This window comes from Suncus etruscus, chromosome 15, assembly GCF_024139225.1.
Source record: "Suncus etruscus isolate mSunEtr1 chromosome 15, mSunEtr1.pri.cur, whole genome shotgun sequence".
Classification (NCBI taxonomy): Eukaryota; Metazoa; Chordata; class Mammalia; order Eulipotyphla; family Soricidae; genus Suncus; species Suncus etruscus.
Genome location: NC_064862.1, coordinates 10,047,080 through 10,071,125, shown reverse-complemented (window position 1 = coordinate 10,071,125; position 24,046 = coordinate 10,047,080). Strand labels below are relative to the sequence as shown.

The 24,046-nt window shown below is 38.1% G+C and overlaps 1 pseudogene; it reads right to left on the bottom strand.

Moving 5' to 3' along the window:
• Positions 1-821: 821 nt before the first annotated feature.
• Positions 822-943, bottom strand: LOC126031977 (uncharacterized; annotated as a pseudogene).
• Between the last annotated feature and the right edge of the window lie 23,103 nt (positions 944-24,046).

Below are 24,046 nucleotides of genomic sequence, written 5' to 3'. Positions count from 1 at the left end.
TATGGGTGCCTTTTCACCACATTTTGTTCAGCACTTTCTCATTTGTAGTACATTAGTAATAAGACAAGGTAATGGGATGTATAAAATAATGGGGAACCTTTTCTCCTGGATCACAGAACTAAGAAGGCAAAATAAAGACATAGGGAATAGGAAGGAAGAATAATAATATAGATTAAAGGTAACATAAAGACATTCACCAACATTCTTAGATATTTAGTTGAATTAGAGGTAAGGTACTTCTGTACATCAAACCACATTAAACAACAAGGAATAACAGTACTATAATCTTGCAAAACAAGTTATAATAATTAAATTTAATATAAAATTAAAAACTGAAATTAAAACCTTTTGAGGTATAATTGAAATGAGACAAAATTTAAAGAACCAGAGATATAGTACAAAAGTTAGTTTGGGGACTGGAGTGATAGCACAGCAGTAGGGCATTTGACTTGCTCAAGGCCAGCCCGACTTATATCCCTAAGCCTGCCAGGAATGATTTCTGACCTAAAGCCAGGAGTAACCCCTGTGTGCTACCGGTTGTAACCTCAATCTCCCCCGCTTCATAAAAGTTAGATTGGATCCCATGAATGTACACACATCACTGGTATGATCCTTGGCACCACATCCCACAACTGATCAATATTAGGTATAGTTTTAGATGCTCAGGGACTTCACTGGGTGTGAAGCAAATTGTCATGGAAACAGCATGGCCAAAGAGCATCACATCTTTGTCCTTTCTTTGGACAGTTGTTTGAGTTGGCTTCGTGGGAGTGTCTCCAGGGAGTTTTCTGAGTATTAAGTGGGAAATCTTTATCTTTTCTTTTTTTCCCCCCAATTCACAATACAGACCAGGGTTGAGATGTATATGGGGTAAATTTACTGTACCTCCTCTTTCTATACAGTCAGTGTAAAGAACACAGACTGTGGTAAGAATTGGGAGGCCTTATCTTTTTTTTTTGATTTCTTAATATATATAAAATATAATATATATATATATAATCCTTCACCAGTGCAACATTCCCATGACCAATATCCCAAGTTTCCTTCATCCCCACCCCACACAGGCCTGTACTCTAGGCAGGCTTTCTACCTTCCTCATTCAATCACATTTTGTTATGATAGTTCTCAGTGTAATTATTTCTGTGACTGCATTAAACGATCCCTGTGGTGAGCTACATGTCAGAATCTGGACCCTCAAGTCCTCCTCTATTTTGTCTCTGAGAAATCATTACACAAATGTTTTTCATTTTTCTCAAAACCCATATATGAGTGAGACCATTCTGTGTTTATCTCTCTCCCTCTGACTTATTTCACTCAGCATAATAGATTCCATATATATCCATGTATAGGAAAATTTCATTACTTCATCTCTTCTGATGGCTGCATAATATCTCATTGTATATATGTACCATAGTTTCTTTAACCATTCATCTATTGAGGGGCATCTAGGCTGTTTCTAGAGTCTGACTATTGTAAACAACGCTGCAATGAATAAAGGTGTGAGGAATAGATTTTTGTATTGTATTTTTGTTTTCCTAGGATATATCCCTAGGAATGGTATAGCTGGATCGTATAGGAGCTCAACTTCCAGCTTTTGGAGAAATCTTCATATTGCTTTTCATAAAGGTTGGACCAGATGGCATTCCCACCAGCAGTGAATAAGAGTTCCTTTCTCTTCACATCCCCGCCAGCACTGATTGTTCTCATTCTTTCTGATGCATGCCAATCTCTGTGGCGTGAGATGTTACCTCATATAAGTTGTTTTGATTTGCATCTTCCTGATGATTAGTGATGTGGAGCATTTTTTTATGTGCCTTTTATCCATTTCTATTTCTTTTTTGTCAAAGTGTCTGTTCATTTCTTCTCCCCATTTTTGATGGGGTTAGATCTTTTTTCCTTGTAAAGTTCTGTCAATACCTTGTATATTTTGGATATTAAACCCTTATCTGATGGGCATTGGGTGAATAGTTTCTCCCACTCAGTGGTTGGCTCTTGTAGTCTAGGCATTATTTCTTTTGAGGTGCAGAAGCTTCTCAGAGAAATTTTCCTATATCCAAAACAAAAAAAAAATGTTTTAGTGTGCAAAATGTTTCATCTTGTCATATATAGTCATTACCACAGTCATAGGTTTGAATGTACCTATCACCCTCAAATCTTTACTATGCTGTTTTATGACTCAGATTTCATCCTTCCAACTTCCATCAGAGGTGAGTGCCATATGATCTCTGCCATTAACACTTCATTTTCTAAAATGAAAACTAACAACTTTTATTCTTTCATAACTGATATATATATATATATATTTTGGTTTTTGGACCACACCCGGTGACGCTCAGGGGTTACTCCTGACTATGTGCTCAGAAATTGCTCCTGGCTTGGGTGACCATATGGGACACCAGGGGATCAAACTGTGGTCCTTTCTAGGTTAGCATGTGCAAGGCAAACGCCCTACCACTTGTGCCACTTGCTCTGGTCTCCCATAAATGATTTTTACATGTAGCATAACTTGAGGTATTCTCTCTCAATGAATAGTACTATAAAAATATAAAAAGCACAAAAATAATATAAACAGAGAAAGAAGTGAAATGTTTGCCCAGAGACAGGTAGGTGGAGGGTAAGAAGAATACTGGGTTACTGGTGACAGAAAATGTGCAATGGTAAAGAGTGGTGCACATTGTTTGACTGAAACTCAACCATGAATAATTTAATTTTGTAACCACAATCCTTAAAATGGGGGAGCACTATTGCGATATTATATATTATTTCTGTAAGAATATAATAAATTTGCCTGGATCTAAATAGAAAATTTTAAATAAATGAAATAATTATGAATTCCCAGATTTATGAGTAAAAATTCTTAGAAGAGTAGGAAATTTAATCTAGCACATTTAATCTTTGTTTGTTTCAAATAATCACATTTTTATTTGCTTTTTTAAGCACAGTGGTTACAAAATTATGTATTATTGGATTCCAATCATACAATGTAGATCATCATTCACAAGCATCTCCCATTTTCCTCACATCCCCTGCTTCCACCCCTGCCTTGGTCAAGGGCAGGGAAATTGATTCTCTCTCTTTTTTTCTCTGTCTCCCCCATATCTCTTCTTTTTGACGATGTGATTTTCACCATTATTAATGGAGGTGGTGCCTTGCCTATTAGTTTCTCCACTTTGAGCACCTAGTTCTTGTCCAGAGCTATCAGTTCCAAATATCATTTTCTTGATGGACCTGAGCGCATAGCTAGGAATAACCCCGGAGTGTCACTGGTGTGGCCCCAAAACAAAACAAAATAAACAAAAAAACAAAAACAAACACTTGATATCAGATTTGGAAACCCAAAATAAGTCCAAAAGATCAATGAAAGCAAAAGCTGGTTCTTTGATTAAAAAAAAGCTTGATAAACAATTAGCAAGTTTCACAAAGAACAGGAGAGAAATAAACCTACTAAGCAGAATCAGAAATGAAAAGCAGGGTGAATAGTTTCTCCCATTAGGGGTGACCTTTGTGACCTAGTCACTATTTCCTTTGAGGAGCAGAAGCTTCTCAGCTTAATCTAGTCAGTCCCATTTGTTTATCACTGCTTCCACTTGTTTGAATAGTGATGTTTCCTCCTTAAAGATGCCTTAGTCTCAATGTCATGGAGTGTTTTACCTATGTGTTCTTCTATATACTTTATATATACATTATGGTTCTGAATCCTGGGTACCAGGAGGCTGAGGCATTTCGGTGGTTTCTCCCTCAGTGTTGGGCCAGCCCACCCGGCCACTGACAGTGTACCTGGCACCAGAGGCAGAGATTTGTCCCTGGCAGAAGTCCCTCCTTTAGAGTAGGACCAACTCACTTGGCAGGCAACAGGGTCCTGGGCGCTGAGATGTCAAGACATGTCCCTGGTCTTAAGTCTCTCAGGGGTTGGGGGTGCAACTCTCTTGTTCAGTGATAGCATGCCATGGCCCTGGGTTAGACTCTTTTAAAAAACAGATAATTAATCAAGTGCTGAATTTTATTTCTATATGCTAAAATGTAAATATAAATTAAAATAAGAAAATATTTAGATTATTATCAATATGTAAACATGTTGGGTATAATTTAATTGAAACTGTAGAAATTTTAAAAACTGAAATAATGAAACATTACTGAAAAAATTAAATGTGATATAAATAATGGAAAAATGAAACTGAAGTGATAGTGGTTTGAGAAAGGCTAAATAAATAAATAAATAAATAAATAAATAAATAAATATTGAAGAAATGTACTATACTGATGAGCTGGAGATTCAATCTCTTAAGATGTTAATCTTCCAAAAATTAACTATACATAGTCAAAATTGCAGTAGACATTTTTGTGTACATTTGGTAATTTAGGTTATGAAGTTTTTAAATTTACTATGGAGTCCATTAATCAAAATAGTATAACATTGGCATTTAGATATAAGTCAATTGAAAATAGTGAGAACTTAGAAATAGACCTAAATTGATATGATCAATTGATTTTCAAGGAGATGCCAAGTTTATTCAATATGTAATTCATTTTTTAATGATTGGTGCTGGAACATTAGACTTAGCATATACAGCTTTAAGAACCATAAATATGACCATATATTATACAAAAAATTCAACTCAAAATTTATTCTAAGGCCTAAAAACAATTTAAAATCATAAATAAAACAATTTTATTTTGTATTTTTATGAACGTACAAAAATACCTATACAAGCATATGTTTATAGTTTCTGGAGTTTCTATCAAAGTGGTAAAAAACTATAAATAATTAAAATATTTATCAACAGTTAACTAAATAATTTGTAGAATACATATGTGAAAAATATTGTATATCAATTTCAAGTTCAATACACACAATTATACCAGCAATTTTCAATAGAATGTACTGAATAAAAACACTTCAAAATCTATATTCTTCAATTGTGTTTCTGTCAAATTCTAGAAGTAGAAAAATTAAAATTATAGACAGTAAAATAGAAATTCCAGACTGAATAAAAAGGGTCTGGAGCAACAGCACAGCAGGAAGGAAATCTGTTTTGCGTGTTGCTGGACCCTATTTTTGATCTGCTGCATAGCATATGAATATCCCATATTTTCTGAGCATCGTCAAGATTTATTTCTAAAAAAGAGGAGAGGTGGAGAGATAGCAAAGTAATAGGGTGGTTGCCTTGCACACAGCCGACCCAGGATGGGCAATGGTTCGAATCCCGCATCCCATCTTGCCCCAAGAGTTTGCCAGGAACGAGTTCTGAACACAGAACCAGAATTAACCCTTGAGAACCGCCAGGTGTGACCCAAAAACCAACGTATATATATTGTATATGTACATATACATATATAAAATTTCTGAGTGCAGAGCCTGGGTGCTCATCCTCCTTTCCCCCAATATAATATCACAAAATATTTGAAAAGAGAGATGTAGAAAGGAATAAGAGCAAATATTATCAGATATTGGTATTTTATATTTGAGCATTACATTAGTTATGCTATTGTATATTTATCAAAATTATGAATTTAAAAGTGTTAAGTTTCTCTGAATCAAAATTTAGAATGATAAAACAATAACAGACTCAAGTGACTAAAGATACAAACAATATGAGTATGAAGAATATACTTAAATAAATAAGTTAGTATTGATAGCAGATGAATTTAGTATAAACATTAAACATTGAATTCATAATCTTACATCACTCATAAACAAATTCTTCAAAATGTCTAAATTAAATTAATTGATAGGGTATAAAAAGAGGTGTTTAGTTAAACAATTTTTATGCTGTTAACAATGATGTTATTGGTTTGACTCCTTAATCTAGAAAAATAATTTTGGTAGATATAAATGATTCAATTTATATTAATATACTTAATAAAACTCATTTCAGTTATTTTAAAACCTATGATTTAAACTAATATTTGATGTAAAATTCTTTATTGTATGTGAAGTGAAGAAAATTTAATATTTTCATTAGTAAACATAATCATGCCTTCCTATAATCATACATCATCTTATTATTTAATAAAAATAGAATTGGAATAAAATATGTTGATTTATAAAAATTAAAACTAAAGCACTGTAGTAGTTTTTATTAAAGTAATGGGCTTTCAATAAATCCATTTTATATATACATATAACTATTTGAAATATCAATAAATCCATTTTATATATGTGTATAACTATTTGAAATAATATCAATATAAAGATTAATAAAATGTCTTCAAATACTAATATATTAAAGCACTACTAATCTGGAACTCTATATGTACTTAAAATCACCTTCAAAACTAGTTTTTACATCAAACAGTTTAAACCATAGTTTTTGTTTCTGGAAAATACTGTTGTGATCTCTAAGTAACTAATACAACATCTCTGGGTGAGCTGATTGAATTCTTTCTATAAATCAACGAAGTAATCCATTAACAAGTTATTTCTGTTTTTAGTAAGTAAGACATTTAATTTTAAACATTTTTCATGTGTTCGAGATATTTTTAAAAGGTGCTAGAAAGTTGTACAGGAAGTAAGACGCTTTTTTTTCATACTGCTGACATCCTGATGTAATTACTCAGCACCATCTACAACCCTCAAAAGTAGTGGCAGGAATCATTCTTAAGCATAGAGCCAGGGTAAATTTTGAGCAAAGCCAGAAGTGATCCCAAACTTTTCTAACAGAAAGAAAAGAGCCAAATTAAATAATTTCACTTATCGATGAATTTATGCATTTAGTATTAAATAAAATGTTTTCTATATTGAAAGATTGAGATGAGGAAACTTCGCCTGCCCAGCAGGGCCCAACTGTGAAAAACTGTGAGTGCTGCCTGTGTGTGTATGTCTACTATCCTGTTGCGTGAATCTTGGGAGTGGGCCGAAAAGAGGCTCCAGAAAACTCGCTCTCCCAGAGGCCAATTCCAGGGCTGTACTCCATAACGTGAAAACTGGCTATGCTTTGCAGAAGCTGGGTCCCCTGTTTGTGACGTAAGGCTGAAAAAATCCACGAAACTACGCCTGCCCAGTGGGGCCCAACTGTGAAAAACTGTGAGTGCTGCCTGTGTGTGCCTGTCTACTGTCCTGTTGTGTGAACCTCTTGGGAGTGGGCCGAAAAAATGGCTCCAGCAGAGCACTTAGCTCCGCTTCACTATGCGGCCGTGCGCTCTTTCTAAGAAAAGAACACCATTGCAACAAGAAGAAAAAAATCACAATAAGAACTGTGCTGGAACACTGAAGCAAGCATGTCATGAAATTTTCCTATACATGGATGTACACGGAATCTATTATGCTGAGTGAAATAAGTCAGAGAGAGAGAGAAAAAATGCAGAATGGTCTCACTCATCTATGGGTTTTAAGAAAAATGAAAGACATTCTTGCAATAATAATTTTCAGACACAAAAGAGAAAAGAGCTGGAAGTTCCAGCTCACCTCAGGAAGCTCACCACAAAGAGTGATGAGTTTAGTTAGAGAAATAACTACATTTCGAACTGTCCTAATAATGAGAATGTATGAGGGAAATGGAAAGCCTGTTTAGAGTACAGGCGGGGTCGGGTGGGGAGGAGGGAGATTTGGAATATTGGTGATGGGAATGTTGCACTGGTGATGGGTGGTGTTCTTTACATGACTGAAACCTAAACACAATCATGTATGTAATCAAGGTGTTTAAATAAAATATAAAAAAAGAAAGATTGAGATGTTGTGAATCATATATTAATATATTCACAGTGCAAGTTTAGTTTACTGGATCTTAACTATCCTATTCAGTTCTGATCAAAGATAAATGGTGGTTAATAACCATATTTTCTTTGGTATATTCTGTGATCATTTATAATATATTAAGGTATACTAAATGCTCTTTGCATAACTTTTGATCATGGCAAAAGACTGAAATGGCTAGTTTCTATTCTTTTATTTTTCTCTTGATACACTTCAGAGCTGGTAAACACTACTATTAACACCTAAATAGCATTGTTGATTATATTCTACAAACCCCTATTAGTTGTCTATCAAGATACTCCTGGAACTTTTTCCTGCATAGTATAGAAATGGGTCCCCAACAACATAGTTCTAGAGTTCTCAGGAAGCCATGAACTAAGACTAGAGGAAAGAATTACCATTTTCAGGAAATTAAAGGCAATCCTGACATTGTCAAAGGTAGTATGGGCCAGTTGACATGCCTCACAGAAAATTATTTTACAAGGACTTAATTAATGAAGCAAATATTTTTGAGATAAATTTACTTAAAATGATGTGAGTGGAGAGATAAGCAATATAGTCCAACGAGTAAGTCATTTTATGCTTTGCATGCAAATGAATTTGAATAGAACCCCCACATCCTACATGGTACCTAGAGCACTGTCAGGAATAACTTGAATTATTGTATTTAATATCATCTTTAAACTTCAGATATAATGCACAATTTTTTCCTAAAAGATATTAAAGTCAAGTCCTTTCTTTGTAGTACATAAAACCTAACTCCATAAATCACTTATATTATTATTTTTTCTGGGACACAGAAAGGAGTTGGGCCACACCACGGCAGTGCTTTGGATTTACTCCTGGTCCTTTGTTCAAATGTTATTATGTTTGTGAACATAGGACCATATATAATGTTGGGGTAGGTCACATGCAAGGAAAGTGCTTTACCTTTTCTACTCTCTGTAATTCCAAATCAGATGTCTTGATCTCACATAAAGTACAGCCATACTTAAGATAAGCCATACTTATCTTTCTGTTTGAAACATAATAATTGTAAAATTCCTGCCTCATAAATTTTCACATTTTATTACTATATTCGTATGCTTTTAATTTAAATAATCTTCCTCATTAGTGAATGCATTATATTTTAAGATGTGTTATCTATTAGTTTTATTTATAAATATAGAAAAATACAATGAATATATAACTTACAAAACAATTTTAAATCTGGGGAAAATAAAACTTCTTAGTTTAATTTAGCAAAATTAATATACTATAGCTTCAATTCTTTCAATATATTTTATTCAGTAATCTTTAGGGGATACTGATTTAGAAATTTTTATTAACATCTTGAGATATCTATAGGTTGAACAGAATTACGTTTTTCTCTTTTTTTACCTGACAGTATAAAGTTGTGCTTCTTTTTTGTTATTTCTTTTGTTGTATTTTTTATTTTTATTGTGACCAGTGTGAATTTAAAGTCTTCCACAGTTGTATTTCAGGAATATAGTGAAATGAATTAGGGCCTTTCCCAATACCAGTGTTGACCTTTCTCCACCATAGTTCCCAGAAAGCATCCCATACCTCCACCCTTAGTCCCCTGGACTGAAAGTGTAACAGGTGTATTTTTTGTATAGCTTTAGGGCTGATCATATTTTATTTCCACTCAATGCTCCTGAGATCGCTTGAACCTTGGGTCCCAACCACTTTTTTTTTCTCAATTTATAGGAAGTCATAGAAATATAAGTCAGAACAATGTTCTATTGTTCTGTTTAAAAAATAAAGTTGAGAACCCCTATCTCTAAGCTATAAATATAAATTAAATTAAAAGAAGAAAAAAATTAAAAAAATTGGAAGGCAGAGATGGCAAACTTTTTTTTTGCATAGGTATAGTAAACATTAGGGAAATTATAAAGGAAAAAATTTTGGTCTAAGAGATACAGGGTGTCTCCACCCTTGAAGCATACTGTTATAAGACCAAATATGAGCATTCTGGACATGTTAGTTGTCAAACCCCAAGGTATTTTTTTATGGTGTCAGAAAAAAAGTTCTGCTCAGTTGCTGTTGTCAAAGATCCTAGGTTGAAGAATCTTCTGATTTTATATCATCATTCGTTGATGAGGTGGGGCAACCTGCCCTTAGATCAAGTTGTTGCTGTTTCCTCATCATCAGGGTGTCATATAAATCTACCCTGGCACAAGTAGGTGCCTTAGCAGTATTAGGGCCTCTCCCAGGGGTAGTTTGATTCCTGGTGCTGGTGCACAAAATTCTACTGGTTCTAAGGTTGGGATCCAGGGTTTGGGGTTAGACAGTCAATGTCTGGTCACATGAAGTCTAAGTCAATTCCACATGAATTGGAAGGTGCCCCTGTATTATAAAATTTATGGATTCTTATACTTACTTGATAAGAATTTTTTTCTATACATAAGACTTCCACATTTTAGTGTGCCTATCAAAAACTAACAATGCCATATTATATTAATGGTGCTTTGGGGGATGAAAAAAACCTATCTATACAATCTCTGTGCCCTAGTTTTTACCTGAGCTCTTATCCCATGCAAGACTTTCCTATGAGAATTTCTTTTTTTTTTACATTTTATTTTTTAATATAATTTTTATTTTAATTATAGTGGCTTACATATCATTGACCATAATATTTTGGGTAATCTATGAGAATTTCTTACTAAGCAGATCCAAAACAAGCAAAAAAAAAAAAAAAAGAGGTGAGATGGGAAGGCTACCTCTACATATGGAAATAAACACAATAAAAGTTATAACTATAAATAAAATTAGCATACAAAGAAAATATTTACACCCTCATTAACTCTTTTGAGATTGTATGAAGAGGGATAAGATCCAGGGTACATTTTTATTCCACACCGTGGTCTTTGGGAGTCTGAGAAATTAAAGAATTAAGGAATTAGGTGATGTCATTGAGCTGGGCAGTAGCAAGCAACAGTCCACATTGAGAAGAGGTGGGATAAAAAGGGCCACATAGCATGAGTCAGCAGGAACTGTGGCTGAAGCTTCTTGCCAGATGTGCTTCTTTTGGGTTACATTTTTAAGACTCCTCAGTGTTGTTTAGAGCTTATCTCTCTCTATGTTCAATTTCTAATAATGGAAGTGCTTGGGTTACATGTGGTATTAAGGATCAAGACAGTGTTAGTCACTTGCAAGGTAAATCTTTGATCTCTGTACTATCTTAGTGGTCTCATTAATCAGATGCAAATCCATGTTAATTATGTGAGGGTTGCTATCTTCTTTTCAACATTTAGTGGTTCACAGGATAATATGATCATTATATGTCTTCTTTTTTTTTTTTTTTGAGAAGATTGTTCTTCAAGTCAATGGGTGAATTTTACTTTGACTCAAAAGTTCCTTTAAGAATTGTCATTTCTGAGAATGTATGAGGGAAATGGAGAGCCTGTTTAGAGTACAGGCGGGGTTTGGGTGGGGAGGAGGGAGACTTGGGACATTGGTGATGGGAATGTTGCACTGGTGATGGGTGGTGTTCTTTACATGACTGAAACCCAAACACAATCATGTATGTAATCAAGGTGTTTAAATTAAAAAAAAAAAAAAAGAATTGTCATTTCTTTTCTCTCCACATCCCTGCCAGCACTGTTTATTCTCATTCTTTGTGATGTGTGCCATTCTCTGTGGTGTGAGGTGGTACCTCATAGTTGTTTTGATTTGCATCTTCCTGATGATTAGTGATGTAGAGCATTTTTTATGTGTCTTTTGGCCATTTGTATTTCTTCTTTGTCAAAGTGTCTGTCCATTTCTTCTCCCCATTTTTTGATGGGATTAGATGTTTTTTCCTTGTAAATTTTTGTCAGAGCCTTGTATATTTTGGAGATTAGTCCCTTATCTGATGGGTATTGGGTGAATAGTTTCTCCCACTCAGTCCTAATAATGAGAATGTATGAGGGAAATGGAAAGCCTGTCTAGATACAGGCGGGGGTCAGGTGGGGAGGAGGGAGATTTGGGACATTGGTGATGGGAACATTGCACTGGTGATGGGTGGTGTTCTTTACATGACTGAAACTCAAACACAATCATGTATGTAATCAAGGTGTTTAAATAATATATATATAAGAATTGTCATTTCTTTAAGCTCTTTATAGTCTATGCTACTGTCCTTTCTCCAGAGTGTATCTTGCACTGATGCACATTACTTTTTCTGACAATTTTTCAATGGTGTCTTTATGTTAGAACTTTTCAATATTGCACAAGATTTAGTCCAGTTTCCCTTTAGGAGAAATCTGAGTCATGGATGTGCAACTGATATTAAGGACTCAATAGTTTCCACTTAGAGAAACTAAAGTTTCTAAGTTATTGTAAAAGAAGTGAGAGGGACTGGAGAAGTGGCGAAGCAGTTTCATATCTATATGGCACTTTATTGGTGTGAAAATCCTTTTTAAAATCCAGAAAAAGAGTAATAAATGTTCTAGTATTTTTAAAACTTAAGCAGCTGAGATAAATTCTCTATATCCTTAAGTATGAGTGGGGTAAACAAAGTTCACAACACTTCTTACTAAACTCTTCTAAAAGTTAGTTTTAATAACAAATAGCTGGGAGTGAGATTAAAAAATGGTGATAAATTCCCTTCCAAAACAGCCTTTTAAGTGGAAGTTGGTAAGCAAAGGACCCTATTTTTTTTGTTGTTGTTAAAACCTTACACTTTTCAAGATTTCAAGGCCACACCCAATGTTGGTTGAGGTTCATACTCAGAGATTCTCATCTGGTTATACTATGCTCTTTCTATTAAGATCTCTCCCTGACTCTACAGTATTTTTCTTTAAATATTGATTTCCATACTTAGAATTTTTACCAATTTCACAACAGGATATTTGAAGATCTTTTCTATTTATTATACCCCCTATTCTATATTCCCCTGTGTAAATCTCTTTCTGTATGACCACTATTTTTAATTTTTGATACGAAATGCCAGTCTTGTGTGTATTCAACAATACTCCAGGGAGAATGGTAAGACTATGGAATAAACATGGCCTTAACAGGTGTATTAAAATCTGATAAAATTTAGGTATATTAAGGGAAATATTTATATTGAAGAGAAGAAACATTGTGGTGAGACTTATTTGGATTTTGAATCTAAAATCTCATGTGTAAAATTAAATCTTTCTACTTGGGCCAATACTTCCAACTGATTATTTTGTTTGTTTCTGCTTTTTTTTTTTTGCCATACCTAGTGATACTCAGGATTACTACTGGCTCTGCACTTAGGAAATACTCTACAAATGCTCAGAGAATGATATGATATGTTGACAATGAAACCTGGGTCAGCCATGTGCCAGGTAAATGCCCTACCAACTGTAGTATCTAGGCAGAGGCTTGCACTATTTTTAGAGGATTTGTAATTACTGTGAAATATGTGTTTTGTTATTAAGCATATAGTAAATTCAGGTAAAAAAATTAATAAAATATGAAAAATAAAATTATCTGATATAAAGGATGATCTTAGAATCCTAAAATTTTCTTGCTTAATATTATATATAACAATGATAGGCATAAAACAATGAATAGTTAAAGTGAAACATTCAGTTTCCTCTTCATGATCAATAATTTAATTGTGGGTGAACAAAGTAAAATATCTTTGCAAGTTAAATTGAAATCCCAAAATGATGTAATATAAACATACTGTTAATAGTAACAGCAAAGCAAATTATTTAATGATTCATTTCCAGTGGAAAAATTCTATTAGTTCTAAAGTCTACCCTTTGCCCTACACTTCTATCAAAATGTCCTTCCCAATCACTCTTAATCTTTCTATGTTCTTTCTTCTTTCCCCTCAAGATTTGACTATGCAACATTTTATGCTCATATAGTTTTAACTGCATTCTCAGGGCTAATTATTCCCCAAAGAACATCTCTAATTTTGTCCTTTCTATCTCCCTTCATTCCACCAATCTAATTACATAGGGTTGTGTTCCAGAAAAATACTGACAGATCATTTTCCCAGTCGAATTCCCCAGCTATTAAAATGAATCTTATTCCTCACTTTCATTTCCTCTAACTATTGACTCTAGTGTTGAATTTAGCACAGTCTCTAAAATGAAAGTGTGTTAATGATTCCAAAGAACTATAAAACATGAAAATTACAAATATTTCAATGCCCTGTCAAAATAACATAATATAATGCTCAGCTTATTGCCACTTGACAAATAGTTTAAGAATTTTAGGGTTTCTTATGAAGCTAAGATTAGTAGTTTAAAGTTCCATAGTACAATATCATGTATGTTTTTATTTTGTTTTCAAGACACAAAAATCATCAAATAAAATTTGTTTATGAGGTGAGGAATCTGAAAGAAGTTCTTAATGCGTTTTGAAAATTAGAAAATTATTTTGCCTATAGATTTGTTCTCAAAACTCTGAAATCATAAGTCTCCACAAAATGGGTTTTCTCAACCTAAGTATTGAGCAGTAAGTTGTTTTTGACACAAATATCAAAATTAGCACAAATTCCAAAAGATCATATTTTTATACTTTTATTATAATTAATGGTTCAGAAAAATGTATTTTGTACTGAAATGCTGCATCCTTTTGCAAAGAGCTCAAATTATTTATCACCCTAATCAAATCCTGTCCCCAATTTACTAAAAATAATATTCATTTTTCTGCTTTGTAAGTCCTGAAAATCAATTCAAAATATTTTGGTGTATATTTCAGTCTGATTACATTATTTAATAAATTAATTTAGGCATAAAATTTTTAGCATTCAACTTGTATGCATAATTTAAAATTATATCCACTGAGAAATTATAAGCTGCTTGTTTTACTTGTTTTGTGTTATTTCATAATAAAAGTAACAGTGTGTGCTGGAGTAGATAGACCAGGGTTGAATCCGACTACACTCCATGTTTCCCCAAGCCTGTCAGTAGGGATGCCCAGTGGAGAACCAGGTGTAAATCCTGGGGACTTCCAGGTGTGACCCAAAACTAAAGTAAATGAGCAAACAGAACAAGAATCAACGATATTAAGTATTATTGCTGTTTTAAGATCACCTAAGATAGAAGATACTGATTCTAGAGAACTTAAGTATTATATTTCACCAAATAAAATTAAGAACATGATATTTTAAATAGTATTTGCTGAGTGTTTTGTAAGTGCTAGGGAAGGGTATATTTCATTGTTTTTTATATTTGTTTTTTTGTTTTTTTTTTTTTTTTTTTTTTTTTTTTTTTTTTTTTATTCAAAAGTTTATTCAGAAATAAACTATCTGAAAATCTTTTTAAGTATACAGTTGTATTATAGCATAAAGGGAAATAAATCTCACATTTACATCAAGCCAAAATGATATTAAAGAAAATATGTATTTATATCAGGAAAAATAACTAAGACACCATCAATCATACTTGGGTTGGACAAGTTGTAAAGATAACAATGAAAATTGGCTCTAACCTGACTTTTCACAACTGGAACTTGAGTATTTGGGATAAAGCACATCCTCATACATATTAGAGGGAGCCAAATTTGAGCCATGATCTACCCAAGTTGAAGAATAAATCTTTTGTAAATAGAACCAGTGAGTATATTTTTTTTTTTTTTTTTTTTTTTTTATTTTTTTTTATTTTTTTTTTATTTTTTATCTTTATTTAAACACCGTGATTACAAACATGATTATAGTTGTATGATTACAGTCATGTAAAGAGCACCCCCCCTTCACCGGTGTAACATTCCCACCACCAATTTCCCAGATCTCCCTCCTCCCCACCCCCCTACACCTGTACTCGAGACAGGCTTTCTACTTCCCTCATTCATTCACATTTTATGATAGTTTTCAGTGTAGTCATCTCTGCAACTGCACTCATCACTCTATGTGATGAGCTGCATGTCCTGAGCTGCACCTACCAGCCCTCATCTCTCTTGTCTCTGAGATATTGTTAAAAATGTCCTTCATTTTTCTTAAAGCCCATAGATGAGTGAAACCATTCTGCGTCTTTCTCTCTCCCTCTGACTTACTTCACTCAGCATAATAGATTCCATGTACATCCATGTATTGGAAAATTTCATGACTTCATCTCTCCTGATGGCTGCATAGTATTCCATTGTGTATATGTACCACAGTTTCTTCAGCCACTCATCTGTTGAAGGGCATCTTGGTTGTTTCCAGAGTCTGGCTATTGTAAATAGCGCTGCAATGAATATAGGAGTAAGGAAGGGTTTTTTGTATTGTATTTTTGTGTTTCTTGGGTATATTCCTAGGAGTGGTATAGCTGGATCGTATGGAAGCTCAATTTCCAGTTTGTGAAGGAATCTCCATATCGCTTTCCATAAAGGTTGTACTAGACGGCATTCCCACCAGCAGTGAAAAAGAGTTCCTTTCTCTCCACATCCCCGCCAGCACTGCTTGTTTTCCTTTCTTGTGATGTGTGCCAATCTCAGTGGCGTGAGGTGGTACCTCATAGTAGTTTTGATTTGCATCTCCCTGACGATTAGTGATGTTGAACATCTTTTCATGTGCCTTTTGGCCATTTGCCTTTCTTCTTTTTCAAAGTGTCTGTTCATTTCTTCTCCCCATTTTTTGATGGGGTTAGTTGTTTTTTTCTTGTATAGTTCTGTCAGTACCTTGTAAATTTTGGATATTAGCCCTTTATCTGATGTGTATTGGGTGAATAATTTCTCCCACTCAGTGGGTGGCCTTTGTATTCTGGGCGCTATTTCCTTTGAGATGCAGAAGCTTTTCAGCTTAATATAGTCCCATCTGTTTATCTCTGCTTCCACTTGCTTGGAAAGTGCTGTCTCCTCCTTAAAGATGCCTTTAGTCTCAATGTCCTGGAGTGTTTCACCTACATGTTGTTCTATATACCTTATAGTTTCAGTTCTGATATCAAGGTCTTTAATCCATTTGGATTTTACCTTTGTATATGGTGTTAGCTGGGGGTCTGAGTTCGCTTTTTTGCAAGTGGTTAACCAGTTGTGCCAACACCACTTGTTGAATAGGCTTTCCCTGCTCCATTTAGGATTTTTTGCTCCTTTATCAAAAACAAGGTGGTTATATGTCTGAGGAACCTTCTCTGAGTACTCAAGCCTATTCCACTGATCTGAGGGTCTGTTTTTATTCCAATACCATGCTGTTTTTATAACTGTTGCTTTGTAATACAACTTAAAATTGGGGAAAGTAATGCCTCCCATATTCCTTTTCCCAAGGAGTGCTTTAGCTATTCGAGGTTGTTTGTTGTTCCAGATGAATTTCAGAAGTATTTGATCCACTTCTTTGAAAAATGTCATGGGTATCTTTAGAGGAATCGCGTTAAATCTGTACAATGCTTTTGGAAGTATTGCCATTTTAATGATGTTGATCCTGCCAATCCATGAGCATGGTATGTGTTTCCATTTCCGCGTGTCCTCTCTTATTTCTTGGAGCAGTGTTTTGTAGTTTTCTTTGTATAGATCCTTCACATCTTTAGTCAGGTTGACTCCAAGATATTTGAGTTTGTGTGGAACTAATGTGAATGGGATTGTTCTCTTAATGTCCATTTCTTCCCTATCATTATTCGTGTATAAAAAGGCCATTGATTTTTGTGTGTTAATTTTGTATCCTGCCACTTTGCTATACAAATCTATTATTTCTAGAAGCTTTTTGGTAGAGTCTTTAGGGTTTTCTAAGTAGAGTATCATGTCATCTGCAAACAGTGAGAGCTTGACTTCTTCCTTTCCTATCTGAATTCCCTTGATATCTTTTTCTTGCCTAATCGCTATAGCAAGTACTTCCAGTGCTATGTTGAATAGGAGTGGTGAGAGAGGACAGCCTTGTCTTGTACCAGAATTTAGAGGAAAGGATTTTAGTTTTTCTCCATTGAGGATAATATTTGCCACTGGCTTCTGGTAGATGGCTTTGACTATATTGAGAAAGGTTCCTTTTATTCCTATCTTGCTGAGAGTTTTAATCAAGAATGGGTGTTGAACCTTATCAAATGCTTTTTCTGCATCTATTGATATGACCATGTGATTTTTATTTTTGTTGTTGTTTATGTTGTGTATTATATTAATAGATTTACGGATGTTAAACCATCCTTGCATTCCTGGGATGAAACCTACTTGATCAAAGTGAATGATCTTCTTGATGAGGCACTGGATCCTGTTCGCCAGGATTTTGTTGAGGATCTTTGCATCTGTGTTCATCAGGGATATTGGTCTGTAATTTTCTTTTTTGGCAGCATCTCTATCAGGTTTTGGTATTAAGGTGATGTTGGCTTCATAAAAGCTATTTGGAAGTATTCCTGTTTTTTCGATTTCATAAAAGAGCCTGGCCAGAATTGGTAGTAGTTCCTCTTGAAAGGTTTGAAAGAATTCATTCGTGAATCCATCAGGGCCTGGGCTTTTGTTTTTGGGTAAATTTTTGATTACAGTTTTAATTTCCTCAATAGTGATGGGGGTGTTTAGATATGCTACCTCTTCTTTATTCAACCGTGGAAGGTTATATGAGTTCAGAAATTTATCCATTTCTTCCAGGTTCTCATATTTAGTGGCATAGAGTTTCTCAAAGTATTCTCTGAATACCCTTTGAATCTCTGCAGTATCTGTAGTGATCTCCCCCTTCTCATTTCTAATACGCGTTATCAAGTTTCTCTCTTTCTTTTGCTTTGTGAGTTTTGCCAATGGTCTATCAATCTTGTTTATTTTTTCAAAGAACCAACTTCTGCTTTCGTTGATCTTTCGGATTGTTTTTTGGGTTTCCACTTCGTTGATTTCTGCTCTCAGCTTTGTTATTTCCTTCTGTCTCCCTATTTTTGGGTCCTTTTGTTGAGCACTTTCTAGTTCTATTAGCTGTGTCATTAAGCTACTCAGGTAAGCTCCTTCTTCCTTCCTGATGTGTGCTTGCAAAGCTATAAATTTTCCTCTCAGTACTGCTTTTGCTGTGTCCCATAAGTTCTGATAGTTTGTGTCTTTATTGTCATTTGTTTCCAGGAACCTTTTGATTTCCTCCTTGATTTCATCTCGGACCCACTGGTTATTGAGTATGAGGCTGTTTAACTTCCAGGTGTTAAATTTTTTCTTCTGTGTCCCTTTGCAGTTCACATCTAACTTCAGAGCCTTGTGGTCAGCAAAGGCAGCCTGCAAAATGTCTATCTTTTTTATTTTATGGAGGTATGTTTTATGTGCCAGCACATGATCTATCCTGGAGAATGATCCATGTACATTGGAAAAGAATGTGTATCCAGGTTTCTGAGGATAGAGTGCCCTATATATATCTACTAGGCCTCTTTCATCCATTTCTTTTTGCAGGTCTAGTATATTTTTGTTGGGTTTCCATTTGGTTGACCTATCAAGTGTTGACAAGCCTGTGTTGAGGTCTCCCACAATTATTGTGTTATTATTGATATCCTTCTTCAGATTTGTCAACAATTGTATTAAATACTTTGCTGGACTCTCATTCGGTGCGTATATGTTTAGGAGAGTGATTTCTTCTTGCTGTACAAATCCCTTGATTAGTACATAATATCCATCTTTGTCCCTTACAATTTTTCTGAGTATAAAGTTTGTGTCATCTGATATTAGTATGGCCACCCCCGCTTTTTTAAGGGTGTTGTTTGCTTGAATGATTTTCCTCCAGCCTTTGATTTTGAGTCTATGTTTATTCTGACTATTCAGGTGTGTTTCTTGTAGACAGCAGAAGGTTGGCTTCAGTTTTTTGATCCATTTCGCCACTCTGTGCCTCTTAACTGGTGCATTTAGTCCATTGACATTGAGAGAAATAATTGTCATGGGATTTATTGCCATCTTTGTGTAGAAGTTTGGTGTGTTTTTTGTTCTGTCTTGTTTTTAGAGTAGATCTTTCAGTTTTTCTTTTAAGGCTGGTTTTGAGTCTGCAAAGATTTTGAGCTGTTGTTTATCTGTGAAGCCGTGTATACATCCGTCAAACCTGAAACTTAGTTTTGCTGGGTGCAATATTCTTGGCGAAGCATTTATTTCATTGAGTTTTGCCACTACGTCCCACCACTGCCTTCTGGCCTTGAGTGTTTCTGGTGACAGGTCTGCTGTAAATTTCAAGGATGCTCCGTGGAATGTAATTTCCCTTTTCGATCTTGCTGCTTGCAGTATTCTATCTCTATCGGTGGGTTTCATCATGGTGACTAGGATGTGTCTTGGGGTGTTTCTACTGGGGTCTTTTTTAGCTGGTACTCTTCGGGCATGCAGGATTTGGTCACATGTTTTCTTTAGCTCTGGTAGTTTCTCTGTGATGATGTTCTTAACCATTGATTCTTCCTGAAGATTTTCTTCTTGGGTCTCTGGAACTCCAATGATTCTGAAGTTGTTTCTGTTGAGCTTATCAAAGACTTCTATTTTCATCTTCTCATATTCTTTGAGTAAATTTTCCATTGTCTGATCATTTGATTTGAGGTTTTTTTCTAATCTCTTCTGCTGTGTAAAGTTGTTATGCATCTCATCTTCTAAAGCACTAATTCTATCCTCAGCTGCTGTTAACCTGTTGGAAAACTCATCCATTATGTTCTTCAATTCGTCTATTGAGTTTTTCAGACCTGTTATCTGATCTGATATTTCAGTTTGGAGTTTTCTGATTTCTGTCTTCATATTCTCTTGATTTTTATTAGTGCTCTGATTTATACTTTCTTTGATATCTGATAGCAACCTCCATATTTCGTCTCTAAACTCCATTTCTGAAAGACTGCTTAGGTAGTTGGTCGTTGTTGGGTCATCAGAGTTTCCATCTTCATTCTCTATGGTTGAAGTTGGTCTGCGTAGTCTCCCCATTGTCTCGCTTACGCTGTGGGTTTTTCTACGTGTTGTGGTGGTACTCATTGGCGAGGTGGAGTGCGCGGCCGCGAAGCGCAGCGGAGCGGCCGCGCTCCGGCCCCCAAACACTCACCTCAGCCGAGGCAAGCCGTCAGGGGATGCCTGGGGAGGCCCCCAAGTGTCTGCCAAGCAAAGAAACCAGCACAATCCACAACTCCAACAGAAAACTCACAGCCCCAGCGAGACACGCCTTGAAGAGATTAATGCTGAATCAGGTCAAAGTTCCCAGGTTGATGCAGGCTGGGGGAGGTCCCAAAATGTCTGCCGGGCCTAGGGGTCCAGCAGTCAGCCTGATCTGCAACTCCGGCCCCCAAACACTCACCTCAGCCGAGGCAAGCCGTCAGGGGATGCCTGGGGAGGCCCCCAAGTGTCTGCCAAGCAAAGAAACCAGCACAATCCACAACTCCAACAGAAAACTCACAGCCCCAGCGAGACACGCCTTGAAGAGATTAATGCTGAATCAGGTCAAAGTTCCCAGGTTGATGCAGGCTGGGGGAGGTCCCAAAATGTCTGCCGGGCCTAGGGGTCCAGCAGTCAGCCTGATCTGCAACTCCGGCCCCCAAACACTCACCTCAGCCGAGGCAAGCCGTCAGGGGATGCCTGGGGAGGCCCCCAAGTGTCTGCCAAGCAAAGAAACCAGCACAATCCACAACTCCAACAGAAAACTCACAGCCCCAGCGAGACACGCCTTGAAGAGATTAATGCTGAATCAGGTCAAAGTTCCCAGGTTGATGCAGGCTGGGGGAGGTCCCAAAATGTCTGCCGGGCCTAGGGGTCCAGCAGTCAGCCTGATCTGCAACTCCGGCCCCCAAACACTCACCTCAGCCGAGGCAAGCCGTCAGGGGATGCCTGGGGAGGCCCCCAAGTGTCTGCCAAGCAAAGAAACCAGCACAATCCACAACTCCAACAGAAAACTCACAGCCCCAGCGAGACACGCCTTGAAGAGATTAATGCTGAATCAGGTCAAAGTTCCCAGGTTGATGCAGGCTGGGGGAGGTCCCAAAATGTCTGCCGGGCCTAGGGGTCCAGCAGTCAGCCTGATCTGCAACTCCGGCCCCCAAACACTCACCTCAGCCGAGGCAAGCCGTCAGGGGATGCCTGGGGAGGCCCCCAAGTGTCTGCCAAGCAAAGAAACCAGCACAATCCACAACTCCAACAGAAAACTCACAGCCCCAGCGAGACACGCCTTGAAGAGATTAATGCTGAATCAGGTCAAAGTTCCCAGGTTGATGCAGGCTGGGGGAGGTCCCAAAATGTCTGCCGGGCCTAGGGGTCCAGCAGTCAGCCTGATCTGCAACTCCGGCCCCCAAACACTCACCTCAGCCGAGGCAAGCCGTCAGGGGATGCCTGGGGAGGCCCCCAAGTGTCTGCCAAGCAAAGAAACCAGCACAATCCACAACTCCAACAGAAAACTCACAGCCCCAGCGAGACACGCCTTGAAGAGATTAATGCTGAATCAGGTCAAAGTTCCCAGGTTGATGCAGGCTGGGGGAGGTCCCAAAATGTCTGCCGGGCCTAGGGGTCCAGCAGTCAGCCTGATCTGCAACTCCGGCCCCCAAACACTCACCTCAGCCGAGGCAAGCCGTCAGGGGATGCCTGGGGAGGCCCCCAAGTGTCTGCCAAGCAAAGAAACCAGCACAATCCACAACTCCAACAGAAAACTCACAGCCCCAGCGAGACACGCCTTGAAGAGATTAATGCTGAATCAGGTCAAAGTTCCCAGGTTGATGCAGGCTGGGGGAGGTCCCAAAATGTCTGCCGGGCCTAGGGGTCCAGCAGTCAGCCTGATCTGCAACTCCGGCCCCCAAACACTCACCTCAGCCGAGGCAAGCCGTCAGGGGATGCCTGGGGAGGCCCCCAAGTGTCTGCCAAGCAAAGAAACCAGCACAATCCACAACTCCAACAGAAAACTCACAGCCCCAGCGAGACACGCCTTGAAGAGATTAATGCTGAATCAGGTCAAAGTTCCCAGGTTGATGCAGGCTGGGGGAGGTCCCAAAATGTCTGCCGGGCCTAGGGGTCCAGCAGTCAGCCTGATCTGCAACTCCGGCCCCCAAACACTCACCTCAGCCGAGGCAAGCCGTCAGGGGATGCCTGGGGAGGCCCCCCAAGTGTCTGCCAAGCAAAGAAACCAGCACAATCCACAACTCCAACAGAAAACTCACAGCCCCAGCGAGACACGCCTCAGCCGAGGCAAGCCGTCAGGGGATGCCTGGGGAGGCCCCCAAGTGTCTGCCAAGCAAAGAAACCAGCACAATCCACAACTCCAACAGAAAACTCACAGCCCCAGCGAGACACGCCTCAGCCGAGGCAAGCCGTCAGGGGATGCCTGGGGAGGCCCCCAAGTGTCTGCCAAGCAAAGAAACCAGCACAATCCACAACTCCAACAGAAAACTCACAGCCCCAGCGAGACACGCCTCAGCCGAGGCAAGCCGTCAGGGGATGCCTGGGGAGGCCCCCCAAGTGTCTGCCAAGCAAAGAAACCAGCACAATCCACAACTCCAACAGAAAACTCACAGCCCCAGCGAGACACGCCTCAGCCGAGGCAAGCCGTCAGGGGATGCCTGGGGAGGCCCCCAAGTGTCTGCCAAGCAAAGAAACCAGCACAATCCACAACTCCAACAGAAAACTCACAGCCCCAGCGAGACACGCCTCAGCCGAGGCAAGCCGTCAGGGGATGCCTGGGGAGGCCCCCAAGTGTCTGCCAAGCAAAGAAACCAGCACAATCCACAACTCCAACAGAAAACTCACAGCCCCAGCGAGACACGCCTCAGCCGAGGCAAGCCGTCAGGGGATGCCTGGGGAGGCCCCCAAGTGTCTGCCAAGCAAAGAAACCAGCACAATCCACAACTCCAACAGAAAACTCACAGCCCCAGCGAGACACGCCTCAGCCGAGGCAAGCCGTCAGGGGATGCCTGGGGAGGCCCCCAAGTGTCTGCCAAGCAAAGAAACCAGCACAATCCACAACTCCAACAGAAAACTCACAGCCCCAGCGAGACACGCCTCAGCCGAGGCAAGCCGTCAGGGGATGCCTGGGGAGGCCCCCAAGTGTCTGCCAAGCAAAGAAACCAGCACAATCCACAACTCCAACAGAAAACTCACAGCCCCAGCGAGACACGCCTCAGCCGAGGCAAGCCGTCAGGGGATGCCTGGGGAGGCCCCCAAGTGTCTGCCAAGCAAAGAAACCAGCACAATCCACAACTCCAACAGAAAACTCACAGCCCCAGCGAGACACGCCTCAGCCGAGGCAAGCCGTCAGGGGATGCCTGGGGAGGCCCCCAAGTGTCTGCCAAGCAAAGAAACCAGCACTGTTTTTTTGTTTTGAATGCCCAGAATTAAACTGGGGCCTCAGCATCTGAGGCATATATTCTTCCACTATTAGATTACCTGCTTGGATGCTGTTATTTTTATTGTGTGTATGTGTACAAGAGACTTCATGGAGCCTGGGAACTTTTCCTGGCCCCTATGAGCTTGGCGCCAGATTGGCAGTTCAGTAGTAGAACCTGAGGATCTGGTGCTGTTAAGGCTCTACGACACTTGGAATCAATAAGTTTACATTGATAGAGGTTAATGGCTTTCAGACTAGATACA